We start from the raw sequence: 16,477 nt of genomic DNA on the forward strand, positions 1-16,477 counted from the left end.
AGAAAGATAAGAACGAGGAAGTATGAAAGAAATTCCTGTCTTGTTTCCCCCTTCTTTTTCTACACATATTCTAGACTGTATGTATAGATTAATATGAATGAATGTAATGGAAATTTTGCTAAGCTTTTATAAAAACTATTCCTTCAGAGAGAGATAAAAAAATACAGAAGTGTTTAACAGTAAAATAATTGTTTAGGTTTGCTAGCGTTTCACACAAAATATTACATTGAGAACCACCATCCTTCTACCAATGCTTCAGTTTGTTGAAAAGAATATTAAGCTGTAAGAATGTCCAGCCGACTCAAAAAATTGCAATTTGGGAAAGAGAGAATGCATGCACCCTTTCTGAAGATAAGGTAGGATGTGACAGAAAACACATTGAATCGACCTAGAGGAATCATCTTCAGGAGGAGGCCCATGTAAGTGGAACTCTATGAACAAAAAGCTGATAATTCAAAGGAAGAATAACCAAAGAGAATTCAGCAATGACATGTGGAATTAATAATGCAGGGAAAGTCTATTTGTACCTTAAAATGTCAAATGGCTGGAAATCCACAATGTTTAGTGATTCTGCACCAACAGTGGTTAGTGATTTTGCCACATCAAAGTCCTTTACCTTGATTATAGGCATAGAAACTGAACCCGTTGTAAAGTGGTCTGCTATAGCATGGTAAGGTGACCACAAGCTGGTGACAAGGGAACTAGCATCCCACCATATAGAAGCATGAGGCTGACGACAGAGTGAAGCACCCAACACTTTGTAAAGTGTCTGGTACATGGAAGACCACCAGTGTATATTTGCTGAGAAAGGAAATGAATCCAAAATTGCCAATAGTGCTTCCAGTTCAGGGTTGTTATCAGTCCGGGTGTGCAGGACACCTCTTCCAGGAATGAAGATGAAGATGGTGATTACAGTGATGACAGCAGCAAACTTCTGTTGTGCTCAATATGCAACTGACCATCTTTTCATAAAGTCATGGGCATTAATTCTGTTAATTGCCCTCTTAATCAGATGACAGCAAGTACTCTTATTATTTCCATTTTATAGATGAGGAGACTGAGGCATGGACTCAGGTTAAGTAACTTGCCTAATGTCATCTAGCTCAGAATCACCTAGACCCAGAGCCCATATCCGCATTTTCCCAAATGTCTAGGATTAACTCAGAAGGATCCCAATTTGACTTTATCTTAACCAATCATTTTGCACAAGCAAGTCACATTTTACGAAAAAGGCTTACTGCTTGCCATGTCCTATGCAGATAACAAGAAATGAGACTGCGGGAAGAGAGGAGGTTTCACCACAAGATTTATAAAGTTCTGTCTTGGAAGATAAAGCAGGGGGCAACTATTTACTATTTAAATCAAAAGAATGCAGGTAAGAACAACAAATGCGATTGCATTTAGAGGATTCAGATGGCTACTGAGATGTGAGAATTCAGCAGTGGTCTTCAAACATTTCTATTACTTAGAGGAAAATGTTGAGTATGCATACCCACTATATTTATGTCTTCCTATAATTAATGAATATTGACATCAATCAATATGTCAATCAAAAAGCTAACTTATTTCAAGTTTAAAATAAATATAGAGAAAAGTTTTCACTTTTATTTCGCATATCAATGGAGCATTCATCATATTTCTCGGGATTCAAGCACCATATTTTGGAAACCCCTGGAATAAAATAAAAACAAAAAACAAACAAACAAAAAACCACCAGGAGAAAGCCCAGACATATACTAGACTATCTTGAAGAAACATAAAAGAGAAGGGCTTGGGATCATGTTCCAGATGCTTTCCTGTTCATGGTCTCATTTAATGCTCCAACAACTTGGGAAGTAGGCAGAGGGAGGGGGCCAGAGATCAGCACGGAAAAGGAATGTGCTTCCTTGAGCACATTCTTCAAGAGTGACACCCTTGAACCTATTGTTAATATGACACTGTTAATTATAAGATGAACATACAGGCCAGGCACGGTGGCTCACGCCTGTAATCCCAGCACTTTGGAGACCCAGGCAGGCAGATCACGAGGTCAGGAGATCGAGACCATCCTGGCTAAATGGTGAAACCCCGTCTCTACTAAAAATACAAAAAATTAGCCTGGCGTGATGGCGAGAGCCTGTAGTCCCAGCTACTCGGTAGGCTGAGGCAGGAGAATGGAGTGAACTCGGGAGGCAAAGCTTGCGGTGAGCTGAGACTTCACCACTGCACTCCAGCCTGGGCGACAGAGTGAGACTCTGTCTCAAAAAAAAAAAAAAAAAAAAAAAAAAAAGCAAATACAGAGGAGGAATCAGTGTAAAAGCAAGATTAAATAGAAGGTAAAAAGGGAGGCATCTTCTTATCTTCTTACGGTGCTAAGTTCCTGCTAAGCAACCAAGTGGGCCCCATTTCTGTACCCCTGCCTCACCCCTTCCCGAGGCTTGCTCCTAATGGAAGAAAATGGTGGACTTCAGGAACTTGGTTGCCATATAGGATTGTAGGTTATGCACTGTACCAGGGTGCCCAGCTGAAGGGCAAGTGTAGGCTGAAATCTAGCTTGTGTACCTCTCACTCAGCTGTGTGCACTTGGGGTTATGTCCACACAGTGCAACTGCGCTTTTATATTTTGCACAAAAATGTCTAATTAGCTGGAATCTGCCATGCTGGAGAAGTAGGTCACATTCTCTCCATTCTACAGAAGAACAAACTGACCAAGGTTCAGAAAACTTCAGTGATCTGCACATGTTCACGCAGTTAGGAAATGGCAGAACAGGAATTTAAATCTGTCTTTTCTTTCCAGCCTAGTGTTCTTCCACCACTCCCCACATTCTTCTCATTTCACCTAGCTTCTGCTAGGATGGCTTTGTAGAGAACAGCCCAGCGTAGGAAGCTTATATCACAGGCAATCTCCAGAAGTTCTGTTCACTCTTTTGACTTCATATTTCTCTTTCATTCCTTCATGAAGATATTTTTTGAAGCGTGCCTACTCAAATCTTGGGAGAATAAAGACAGTGATCTATTTTCTAAAAGCTGTTAATCACCCAGAAATGAGCCCTGAGAAGAAAATAATACTGGAATTTAGTTACTAAGAACAGTAGCATCTCATGCTGCTGAGGGAATACATCACAAGAAGACTCCTGCAGAGAGGCAGCTCTGAGTAGAATTCCAAAAGAATGTGAGGGCTGGCTGTCAAATCCAGGACTACAAAAAGAAACAGCCAGGTTAAGAGGTCCAACAGTAAACAGTATGAAGATTTAAACAGTGCCATAGCTACAAGAGAGAGGAAGTTACCCTCCGTGTTAAATAGAAACTGTATTTCTGAACACTGCAATGTTGGGAAGAACTGGGAAAAGGATCAGAATTTTCAAAGAGAATAATAAGGAAAAAAAAAATAAGGCAGGCAGGCTTCTTCTTTCTTCTCTTCTTTCTTCTTTTTCCTCCTTCTTCCATCTCCTTCTCCTTTTCCTTCTTCTTCTTTTAACAAAAAAGGTTAAATGTGTTTTTGCCATGTCTGTGTAACAGTAGCCTGTGAGAATTAGGAAGTTTTTGTTTCATCTTTCCTATCCTTTTGAGAAGTCTGCCTAATCAGACCTATACTTCACGTTTCTTTTTCTTTACACAGTAATTTAAAGATCAGGGTGGAAAATAAGCCTTAAAGAAAGACTACAAAACAAATCTCAAAAGAATAGTTGTAGGGTTTCAGGCTGTTGGTACAGGACTAAGAAAGAGTGCTTGGAGTAGGGGCAGGGAGAAAGTGCCCAACTGCATCCCCTTCTACAAAGCCCCGAGGCTCAGTTCATCACCAGCAGCTCATCCACACATATTATCACATGGAGGAATTCCACCATTTTCTTTCAAGGACAACTCTCAGCTGCTTTTGGAGGAAAAAAGCTTGAGAATAGAGTTACATGGCATCTTTATGTAGGAAGAGGGAAAGAAAGAGGGGGAAGAAATTGGGGGAAGACGTGAAGAAAAGAAAATCAAAATGAATAAGAGAACCTGATCTAAAATGCATAAAAGTGAGAAAAATTAATATTCTAAAAGCTGCTATGAGAATTCTGAGAATTCTTTGAATGAAATCATTTATGGTAACGAAAATGTCTAAGTGAAGGAGGAAAAGAGGGACACAGAATGAGACACTGAGAGCAAGGGTCGGATTAAGCCAAGGTACAAAGAGACAGCTAAATTGCCTACTTTACATTGGAGTGAACAGGCTTGGAAGTAGGAGGAGGTGAATCAGGAGAACATGGACAGGCTAGAAGGGAAGAAGAAAATTAGGTCAAGCCACACAGCAGGTGGTTGGAGTATATGCTCATTATTTCTATTTTGAGATACAAATACCTTTCAATCTTTCTCAAATCTTTAGTAAAATCTGTTACACACACACACACACACACACACACACCCCAGCCACACCTTTTATGAATGCATTTTGTAGAATCACAGCAAATTTCACACCATGATCAAAGTTATACAGAGTTTACCTGGGATAGGTAATCTAAAGGTTTCCATGGAAGCAGAAACTGGGACCATGGGAACCTAATCCTTCTAGGAACCTGCCTGGGGGCATTAGACTGGGGATTGACCCAATATCCTCTGGATCTTTTTTTTTTTTTTTTTTTTTTTTTTTTGAGATGGAGTCTTGCTCTGTCACCCAGGCTGGAGTGTAGTGGTGGGATCTCAGCTCACTGCAACCTCTGCCTCCTGGGTTAAAGTGATTCTTCTGCCTCAGCCTCTGAAGTAGCTGGGACTACAGGTGCATGCCACCACACCCGACTAATTTTTGTATTTTAAGTAGAGATGGGGTTTCACCATATTGGCCAGGCTGGTCTCGAGCTCCTAACCTTGTGATCTGCCCACCTTGGCCTCCCAAAGTACTAGGATTACAGGAGTGAGCCACTGCACCCTGCTTATCCTCTGGATCTTTAGGAACAACTGACACCAGGAGTATAAAATACTCCTCAAGGCTTCCCAATTAAAGTCCTTGGAGAGAAAAACGGACACATAAACTTGTTCCATGACTGTGATAACATCTATGCAGTACTTACAGAAAAGAAACCCAAGGGTTGCAATAATTGGTTAAATGGATTCATTAAAATTTGGATTCTTCAATTCTGATCTGCAAATCATCATATTGAGAAAGCACAACAGCTATTTTTGAAAAGATAAAAGAGGATCTTGAAGATCCTTCCTCAATTCTAAGGTCAATGAAATAAGTTGAATTTCTTACTTTTGCTTTCTATGGGGGAGGGGAAGGGTTTCAAGAGAAGCATAGGCCAAAATTCAAGCTTCCTAAAAAAAGGAACAACCCATCCAAACCTGCCTGAAAATGCTGTTCGAATTAGGAAGAGAAATCAAATATTTTAAAATGTAACTATCAGACTTAGAGATGCATTTTTTTTTTTTGAGACGGAGTCTTGCTCTGTCGCCCAGGCTGGAGTGCAGTGGCCGGATCTCAGCTCACTGCAAGTTCCGCCTCCCGGGTTTACGCCATTCTCCTGCCTCAGCCTCCCGAGTAGCTGGGACTACAGGCGCCCGCCACCTCGCCCGGCTAGTTTTTTGTATTATTTTAGTAGAGACGGGGTTTCACCGGATTAGCCAGGATGGTCTCGATCTCCTGACCTCGTGATCCGCCCGTCTCGGCCTCCCAAAGTGCTGGGATTACAGAGAGATTCATTTTAAGTGGAGTATGCGCACACTTTATTGCATACTGAAATACCTTGAATGGTCAATGTGAAATTAGGGCCTTTTAATAGAAATTTTCACTATTTTAAGTCATAATATTTATGGCAACATTTTTGTATGATGTACGTTATTTTAGTCTTAGTCCTTTGTTAGAATCATTGAGACACATCAGGATGACGCTTTTTTAGGCAGTTGCCAGGAAAGTATGGAAGTGAAAAGCAGAACCCACCTGTGATAACCAGTTGAAAAGGTATCACATTTGCATGAATGAGACACCAAGGGGCTGAGGTTAAAACAAAATAAAACCACTTAGCTTCAGAGAAACTGCCTGAAATAACAAAGAACATATAAACAAAGGCAGCTTATCTATTACATGCCAGACATGTAGAACATAAATGCTGAATTCTGAGTGTGCCTCAGGAAAAGTCAATCATTCTGGAGTAGTATCTACCATATGCCAGTTGTTATGTTTGGGATACCAATAAGAACAAAAAGCCCTTCAAAGTCAAGAACAAGAGTGAGACATCTGAATCAGTAATTAGTGTGACAAGTGCTCAAATTTGTGCTTGTCTTTCACAATAAACTTTATCATCAAATTATGTAGATACAGAAAAAAAACCCTAGTAGTATTTTTATTGGGATCACTTTACAAGTTAAGAACTGACATGATGTTGATTCTTCCTCCTTACGGTGTGTGTTTTTTTACTTGTTTGCATCTAATTTTGTGCCTTTCAGGAGTGTTTTATAGTTTTCTCACATAGATTTTGTACATTATGAAGTTATGTCTATGTATTTTATTTTTTTGCTACCGTAAATCTGTCTTTAAAAAAAACCATTTATTTATTGTTGAGACAGGGTCTTGCTCTGTTGCCAGGCTGGGGTGCAGGGGCATGATCTTGGCTCACTGCAACCTCCAACTCCCGGGTTCAAGTGCTTTTCCAACCTCAGCCTCCTGAGTGGCTGGGACCACAGGCATGCACCACCATACCTGGCTAATTTTTGTATTTTTTTTGTAGAGATGGGGTTTTACCATGTTGCCCAGGCTGGTCTCAAACTCCTGTGCTCAAAACGATCTGCCCGCCTCAGTCTCCCAAAGTGCTGGGATTACAGGCGTGAGCCACCGCACCCAGCCAAAACATTTATTTTTAACACAGAAGGTAGAGTCCTCCCTTTCCTTCTTCCTATTCCCATTGCCATTCCTTCGTGAGCCCTGATAAGTTTGGTGTATACCATTCCAGATCTATGTCTGTGCATTTACATGTATATAATATATAAACAAATAAGATCTTACTAGATGTATTGTTCCTGCACCTTGAGTTTTTCTCTTTCACGGTATGTCTTGAAGATGTTAATACATTGGCACCTGGATATCTACTTCATTCTAAGTGCCATGGAATTACATATTGTGGATGTACTATAATTTAGGGAAGACATTCCCATGATGACATGCATGTAGGGAGTTTTGCTACTAAAAAATGTGTTAGTCTCAAAAGGTTACATACTATCTGATTTTACATGGCATTCTGAAAAATAGGACAGAGAGATGAGGACATAGAACAGATCAGAGGTTAAAGGCTGAGGTTGGGGGGTTCATTGCAAAGGTCAGCAGCAGGAATTCTTTGGGGTGTTGAGATTCTTCTGTATCGTGTTTGTGGTGGTGGTTACAAGAACCTGTACATATTAGAAAACTAAATATATACCTTGTTTAGATAAAGGGTGTATTCTTGAAGATGGGAGAGCTAAATGCTATCTAATATTAACATTACTCTACCAGCTTTTTTGGGTATTTGTGTTATATTATCTTTTAATCTCTATTTTTACTCTTAAATTTTTTTTTAGGTTTCTGTCTTTTGAATTTTTAAAAAACCAAACTAACCACCCCTTTCTTTCTATAAGTGAACTTAATCCATTATTTTGCTCACTCATATTTGGATATTTGCACTTATTTCTAGATTTTTAGTTTTCTTTTATACTTTTCCCTTCTCCTTCCTGCCTTCTGCTGCACTGGTCATTTTTTCTCTATCTCCTATTTCCCACCCAACCCCTTCTCAGCTGGTTAGGAAGACAGCAACTGTATTTCTGATCTTCTAGAGGTTATCTATAATTTCTTAAAATGTACATTTAAAATTTTTAGTATCTCCACACCACTTCCAAGGATATGTTGTAACTACCCACTGAACTATACCGGTTTGTTGTTCTGAGTTTGTGTTTGCTTTCTTTTGAAACACTTTTTTTTTTTTTTTCACCATCTGTACTTGTGTTTGTTTATATATTTATTAAATTATGAGTCACTAGTTTTCTTAGATCCCATAACTTCTCCCTGCATTCATTTTCCTTTTGGTTGAAGCATACACCTTAATAACTCTTAATAAAAGTCTGTGGATAGGCAACTCATATATCTTGTAAGACTGACAATTCCTATATTGCTTTCATTCTTCAGTAATTATTTGGTAAGTTATACAACTCTGTTTTGATAGTAATTTCCTCTCAGCATTTAAAAATATTATTACATTTTCCCTGCCCTGTATTTTTTCTGATGAGAAGCTAGCTGTCAGTTTGTGTTCTTTAGTGCACAATCTATCTTTAAGGTAGCTTTTAAGATTTTACCTTTAGCCGGGCGCGGTGGCTCAAGCCTGTAATCCCAGCACTTTGGGAGGCCGAGACGGGCGGATCACGAGGTCAGGAGATCGAGACCATCCTGGCTAACACGGTGAAACCCCGTCTCTACTAAAAAGACAAAAAACTAGCTGGGCGAGGTGGCGGGCGCCTGTAGTCCCAGCTACTTGGGAGGCTGAGGCAGGAGAATGGCGTAAACCCGGGAGGCGGAGCTTGCAGTGAGCTGAGATCCGGCCACTGCACTCCAGCCTGGGCGACAGAGTGAGACTCTGTCTCAAAAAAAAAAAAAAAAAAAAAAAAAAAAAAAAAAAAAGATTTTACCTTTAGTCTCAGGTTTGAATATATGTGGATTAATCCTACTCCATATCTGGAACTAAGGACTTGACTTTCTTTAATTTTGGGAAATTAAAGCAAATATTTCTTCAAATATTGCTCCATTCTTTCTTCCATTTTCTTCTACAATTACTCTGAGATGTACGTTAGTGTCTCTCAGTCTGTCTTTTATGAGTGTGCGTTTTGATTCCTGTCTCTCTCTGTGCCAGGCTCTGGGTAAACTCAGAACTCTTGTTTAATTCATTACTTCTTTATGCTACTGAATATAGTCCAGTTATTCTATCTGTTGATATTTTATAATTCAATGACTTTATTTCCAAAATTTCTAAATTTGTTATATCAGCTCTTAAGTCATATCTACCTACTTTATTGATTGACTGATTGAGATAGGGTCTTGCTGTGTTGCCCAGGCTGGAGTGCAGTAGCGTGATCATGGCTCACAGCAGCTTCAAAATCCTGGGATCAAGTGATCCTCCCACCTCAGCCTGCCATGTAGCTGGGAATACAGGTGTGTGCCACCATGCTTGGCTAACTAAAAAAAAAATTTTTTTTTTCTTTTTTAAGAGATGGGGTCTTGCCATGCTGCCCAGGCTGGTTTTGAACTCCTGGGCTCAAGCAAGGTGCCTACCTTAGCCTCCCAAAGTGCAGGGACTACAGGTGTTTGCCACTGTACCTGGCCCCTACTTTTTTTTTTATTATTATACTTTAAGTTCTAGGGTACATGTGCACAACGTGCAGGTTTGTTACATATGTATACTTATGCCATGTTGGTGTGCTGCACCCATTAACTCGTCATTTACATTAGGTATATCTGCTAATGCTATCCCTCCCCCCTACTCGCTCCCCACAATAGGCCCCGGTGTGTGATGTTCCCCTTCCTGTGTCCAAGTGTTCTCATTGTTCAATTCCTACCTATGAGTGAGAACATGCGGTGTTTGGTTTTCTGTTCTTGCAACAGTTTGCTGAGAATGATGGTTTCCAGCTGCATCCATGTCCCTACAAAGGACACGAACTCATCCTTTTTTTATGGCTGCATAGTATTCCATGGTGTGTATGTGCCACATTTTCTTAATCCAGTCTGTCACTGATGGACATTTGGGTTGATTTTAAGTCTTTCCTATTGTGAATAGTGGCGCAATAAACATACGTGTGCATGTGTCTTTATAGCAGCATGATTTATAATCCTTTGGGTATATACCCAATAATGGGATTGCTGGGTCAAATGGTATTTCTAGTTCTAGATCCTGGAGGAATCGCCACACTGTCTTCCACAATGGTTGAACTAGTTTACAGTCCCACCAACAGTGTAAAAGTGTTCCTATTTCTCTACATCCTCTCCAGCCTCTGTTGTTTCCTAATTTTTTAATGATTGCCATTCTAACTGGTGTGAGATGGTATCTCATTGTGGTTTTGATTTGCATTTCTCTGATGGCCAGTGATGATAAGCATTTTTTCATGTGTCTCTTGGCTGCATGAATGTCTTCTTTTGAGAAGTGTCTGTTCATATCCTTTGCCCACTTTTTGATGGGGTTGTTTTTTTCTAGTAAATTTGTTTGAGTTCTTTGTAGGTTCTGGATATTAGCCCTTTGTCAGATGAGTAGATTGCAAAAATGTTCTCCCATTCTGTAGATTGCCTGTTCACTCTGATGGTAATTTCTTTTGCTGTGCAGAAGCGCTTTAGTTTAATTAGAACCCATTTCTCAATTTTGGCTTTTGTTGCCATTGCTTTTGGTGTTTTAGACATGAAGTCCTTGCCCATGCCTATGTCCTCAATGGTATTACCTAGGTTTTCTTCTAGGGTTTTTATGGTTTTAGGTCTAACATTTAAGTCTCTAATCCATCTTGAATTAATTTTCGTATAAGGAGGAAGGAAAGGATCCAGTTTCAGCTTTCTACTTATGGCTACCCAATTTTCCCAGCACCCCGGCCCCTACTTTTTAAATGTTATGTCTTGATCTTTTTAACCACTCTCTGTATATTTATTTTAAATTCATTGTCATCTGGTTAAAACTTAATTTCATCTTGCATGAATCTGTGTTCCAATTGTTAATTTTGTTAATAGTCTTTCTTAACATAGTTTTTTTCATGTGTTCTGGGTGGTAGACACATCCTGAGTAGGCGTATGTTTTCCACTGCTTCTCTTGAGTGTACTTTTGTGGTTTTCTGCACCCAGCCCCCAGCCTCCCAGAGTCCATCAATAGGTCTTATCATGGTGTTTTGATGTTCCACTGTGATGTCAGGACCTCACAGAGTCAGTCTGGGAGACAGTGGACAGGCTGACTCAGTTTCTGGTTGGCAGGCACCTTAGATGCACACTTTCCTCTGAAGTACCGGCTCCAGCATCCAGTTCATCACTATATTTTTTCAGCTTCTTTTTGGGAGTGGGGACTTTTGGCTTGAAACAGTGACCAGGCTCCAGTCTCTTATCTTGCTTGGTGCATTTATGGTTCCCTTTACTGGCAGGAGCTGAGCTCCTGGCTGCTACCGCTTAGTTTTGGATAAGAGCCCAGCAATTGATTCAGACCCATTCAGCGTTCCATTTGTGCTCCACAGAAATGTTCATCTTGCTTTGGGGTCTGTGTATGCATTTTTGTTATCTTTTTATATCTATCATGACTATACACATTGAACAGAGGACTGTTTTGAATTGTAACACCTGTTTTACCATCTTTCGCAGATAGATATAGACGTGTATATCTTAATACAAAAATTAGTTGAGACAAATTAACATTATGAAAAATTGTGTTGCTTGGGTAGTGCCACACAAGGTAAACTTACATGTCAAATTCCCTCCCCTCAAAAAAGGCTGAATTTCTTTACACATGTTCCACCAACAGCATATGAAAATACTTACTTTCCTATATCCTCGACAATAAAGTCCATGGTTCTTTCTCTTTTTTTTTTCTTTCTTTCTTTTTTTTTTTTTTGCAGGGGAAGGGTGGATGCAGTCTCGCTCTGTCGCCCAGGCTGGAGTGCAGTGGTGCGATCTCGGCTCATTGCAAGCTCCACCTCCTGCGTTCACGCCATTCTCCTACCTCAGCCTCCCAAGTAGCTGGGACTACAGGCGCCCACCACCATGCCCAGCTAATTTTTTGTATTTTTAGCAGAGACAGGGTTTCACCGTGTTAGCCAGGATGGTTTCAATCTCCTGACCTTGTGATGTGCCTGCCTCGGCCTCCCAAAATGCTGGGATTACAGACGTAAGCCATTGCACCTGGCCCCATTGTTCTTTTTTATGAACTATAATCCCCAAATTATTTCTCCAGCTTGGACCTGTTTTCTATTTTTATTTTTTATAGAGATGGGTTCTCACTATATTGCCTAGGCTAGTCTTGAACTTCTGGGCTCAAGTGATCCTCCTGCCTTGGACCCCCAAAATGCTGGGATTACAGGCATGAGCTACCAGCTTGGACTTTAAAACACAGTTATGATTATATTGTTATAGGAAGAGGAAAAAAGAAAATTTGCAGTGTATGATAAAATAGGTGGTACCATTCCAATATGTTAACTTGTGATCCAGATGTAGTCTTTAGATTGTGTCTTATTCTTTAAAAAGACAGTACTTTAACTTGGTTATGACAGATTTGATCCAAACAGGTAGAGTGGAGCCACAAAAAGGCAAGTGGCGAATATAAGGCAGTTAACTTTATGCTTCATCCTCTCTCTACCTCATCGATTCAAATATAGGTAGTACCAAAGATTTCCACCCTGAGGTTGATCATCTAGACTTGCCCCCAGTCTGGCAGAACAAACCAAGTTATGTCTGTTGACCTAAGAAGGATATAGCAAAATCACATCCCAAAGACCTATTCTCCAGGGATTGTTAAGAGATACGAAGAGCAGGCTATCCTTTACCAACAGAAACATATTGAATACCTACTATCTACTATTAGGTTAGCATAAAATTAATTGTGTTTTTTGTCATTGAAAGTAATGGCAAAAAACACAATTACTTTTGTGCCAAGATAATACATGCTAAGCGTCATAGGAAAACCAAAGAGGCATAGCCAGTATTTGCTGTTCTAAAAGCACATGCAATCTTGCTACAGGGACATAAATAGCCACATGAAAAATCAAACGAGAGTGCAAATATGACAATAGGTACAGTAAGAGCTCAGGCTTGGAGTAAGCAGGGTAGGCTCAGTGGAGTAGAAGTAACTTCATTTGGGACTTGAAGCTACTGGGTTAGAGCCTGTGGTTCCAGAGGCAGGAGCAAAGGGATGCATTTGGGGAGAGAGAGGGAGAAAGACTGAAAAGATGGAGTGTCACTCTTCCTTTCTGAAGTAGACCCATTTATCCTGGGCAAAGGGATAGAAATAGAAGGGAAAGGAATTAACTTTCATGTTACTAAGTTATCAGTTAACGCACTAACTTGACTGAGCACTTTCCCCCAGAAACAAGATGCTAGAGGTCAAAGAAAGCACTCATTGTCCAAAGGCACGAGATCAACTCCCCTCATCAGTGATAGAATCAACTCTGAAAATGTAGATTGTGTTTCAAGGCTGAACTATTGAAAATATTTTAAGTACAAAAAGTGTTGGTGAGAATAAGAAGGAACTGAAAAGGCAGAGTAGATGGCTCTGAAGGAGTGAACATTTAAATGCTTTCATTCTTAGTAAATGTCTTATTCACAACTCTTGCTATGCATTATGTCCACTATATGCATATTTGGGGGCAATCACCACAAGAGCACAGAAATAGACATCTGTGTGAACCACACATGCTGCATCACTATCATCAGGACAAACACTGTCCTTGTCTCCAGCAGAAATGGAAAAGCAAAACTGCAAGTATGTGGCATCATTTCCTGTTTGCTGTGCACATGCTCTCTTCTTTTCTTCTACTTTTTAAAAAGGCTTTTAAATTTTCTTAGAGCAGCTTTAGGTTCACAGCAAAATTGAAAGGCAGGCACAGAGATTTCCCTACCTCCACCCATGTATAGCCTTCCCCATTATCACCAAGCTCAACCACAGTCGTACATTTGTTACAATCGATGAACCTACACTGACACATCATTATCATCCAAAGTCTACAGTTACCTTGGGGTTCACTCTTGGTGTTGGATGTTCTGTAGATTTGGACAAATGTATAACAACATGTATCCATTGTAATATCCTACAGAGTCATGTCACTGCCCTAAAAGACCTCTGAGCTATACCTATTTACACCTTCCCTCCTTTGTCCTTTCTAAGCAACAACTGATATTTTTACTGTCTGTAGTTTTGCCTTTTCCAGAATATAATACAGTTGGAATCATACAGCATGTATCCTTTTAAGATTAGCTTCTTTCACTTAGCAATGTTCATTTAATGTTCCTCCATGTCTTTTCATGGCTTGAGAGCTATTTTTTTTTTTTTTTAGCACTATATAGCATTCCATTGTTTGGATCATATCTCTCTCTCTCTTTTCTTTTTTTCCACCTTTGGGACTTGTCTGAATCTCCCTTATTTTTAATGATGATGATGCTTAACATTTATATCATGGCCCGGAAATAACACACTGTACAGGGAGGAAGTTTACACCCATATAGTAAAGTGAGACAAAAACCAGTTTAAGGCAAACTGCCAAAGTCTAAGGTATTTACAAGAGCAGAGTAAAAGGTCTGTTTTTATTAGTTGCCTATTTCTCCAATAGCAATAGGAAAAGGAAAAGAAAAGAAATCATACCTTGGCACATTTGAGGCATGGAGTGCTTGGGGAAAAAAAATCCAAGGGATTGAAGAGATAAGTTCATTCAAACTTAGATTTCTGAACTTATGGATTTCTTCAGTGGTAAAGTATAATGGTACATTTTAAACAGATTTTATTAATACATAATCAAAAACTAGTATCAAGCAAAACTCCTTGAGTTATGCACCATGAGAAATGCCTGAGGAACATTAACTGTCACTGATAGAAAGATTAAGCACTGAAAAAGCTACAGCATATCTTAAATCATTATACAGAACAAATAACAGTATAAGTGCCGATCTCTTTAAAGATCGGCACCATGCTTAGTTTTCATTGCCTGGCACAAAGTAGGTATGCAATAAATATGAAGTGAACAAATAAAATAAACACTGTCCCCCATATCCCTAAGGAGGAACAAACCACAGCTAAGGCAAGCATATGCATTCATATATTCAGATGCCAGAGAACATCTGGAAATATTTGGCCTCTAGCTACCTTCCTCTGACATGAACAATTCATTTTGCACATTCTCCAAACTGCCAAGTGGTATCAGTCTAGTGATTTCTAAAGCTAGAGTTAAGTGCTGACTCCTTTAAGAGACACAAAGCGAGTACCAGATTAGGGACACATGGTCTGTTTATTCCTAGGTAAGAAAGAAACCATCATATCCACATTAGAATCATGTCTACATGTTGAAATTTTGCTTAGTAAATACAATTCTCCTATCACTGTAAATACTGACATACTAACTTTTCTGAGGATGAGGATGACAATACATGCTATTAATGTTCATTTTTTTAACCCTTGGTTAAACTGAAGCTTTCCAGCCATCAAGGATGCTTATATTACCTATATCTTGGATAATGTTGTATCCACATTGTTTTTTTCCCCCACTTCTTTTGAAGAAAGCTGCTCTAGGCCAAACAAGGAATTACGAACAAATCTTTTCAGAAATGAAGGGGGTGGGTAAGATTTGAAGCAGCTTCTTCTCATTCTGCTTCATGGCATTTTTTCCATAAGCCATAAAGACCAGTGAATTATTTGATCCATGGCAATTTAAGATCTATGTGGAAAGCATCCATTTCAAAGTAACAACCATGTGAGAAAATTCAATGGATACATAAAAACACAGAACATGTTTTGATTTATAACAGACTATTTGTTTCAGTTGTTCGAAGAATTTGAAATATTTATCTCTAATTATGCTCTTAAAATAATACAGGAAAATCTCTTTTGGAAGCAATGCCCAGGGACTGAAACCTTAGTTCTGTACTCAGCTGACTTAGCTCTAGAAACCCTGCAGTTTACTGATGAATTTGTGAGCAGGAGTAGAATCAAAGAAATTGGGAGAGTTCAAAGAGAAACAGAAATCATCCAGATTATCCTCAATGTATGAACACGACAAAGATACAGAATTCTAAATATGGGAAGCATACAAATAAAACTGTTCCGAAAGGATATTTTTAAATGATTAGTTTAGAAACTTACTATAATAATTGAAAAATAATTTGCTGTTTATTTTTAGCAAATGAAAGTATCTCCCCAAGTGAGATGATATCAACTGCCAGGTTGTGGTCCAATCTACATGAAGGAATAGATAGTGTCATTCTCAAAAGATAATATCCATAATTTGTTATGGCATCATAGAAGGCTTGCAGTTAAGGCAAGAGTCATGGCACTTGTTAGTCATTTATGTGTGCTGGATGGCAAGTGATTTTTTTTTCAATCATTATTATAATTTTTAGAACTTAAGATTATTTGGACTCCATAAATATTATCAATTTGGATAAGACAGGTTCCACACATTGCAGACAAATAGGCCTTTTACCTAGAGAGGGAGAATTTCATCTATGCACTTTTCCATTTTTCTGAATCATCCAGATGATGGCTGATTTCTGGGGAGAAAAGACTCTTCTTTGTTCCTCCTTACTTCTTTTTAGGTGAAAGAGGGCTTGATAGAGATGGTTACCTTAAGGAAAAGCACTGAACCTTGGTGTCACAGGCGGTTGTTTCTACCTTGGGATCAGTCTGTTTTGACTCCCTCTTCAGAGCTTCTAAAGGGGGTCATCATTTGGAAGTCTCCCTTTTTCCTTAAAACTGATGTGACACAATAGGTCTGAAGCTGCCTCTCTCTGGGAAGTTGATGGCAGCCTAGGAGGGCCTGAGGAGGATTGTTCAGATGAGCGTTAGGAAGAATC

General features: G+C 39.3%; 1 protein-coding gene across 1 annotated transcript in view; it reads right to left on the minus strand.

Moving 5' to 3' along the window:
* LRRC8C (leucine rich repeat containing 8 VRAC subunit C) overlaps window positions 1–16,477 on the minus strand; it is a 96,436-nt gene that overhangs the window by 7,567 nt on the left and 72,392 nt on the right.

Source organism: Macaca mulatta, chromosome 1 (assembly GCF_049350105.2).
Source record: "Macaca mulatta isolate MMU2019108-1 chromosome 1, T2T-MMU8v2.0, whole genome shotgun sequence".
In the NCBI taxonomy this organism is placed as follows: Eukaryota; Metazoa; Chordata; class Mammalia; order Primates; family Cercopithecidae; genus Macaca; species Macaca mulatta.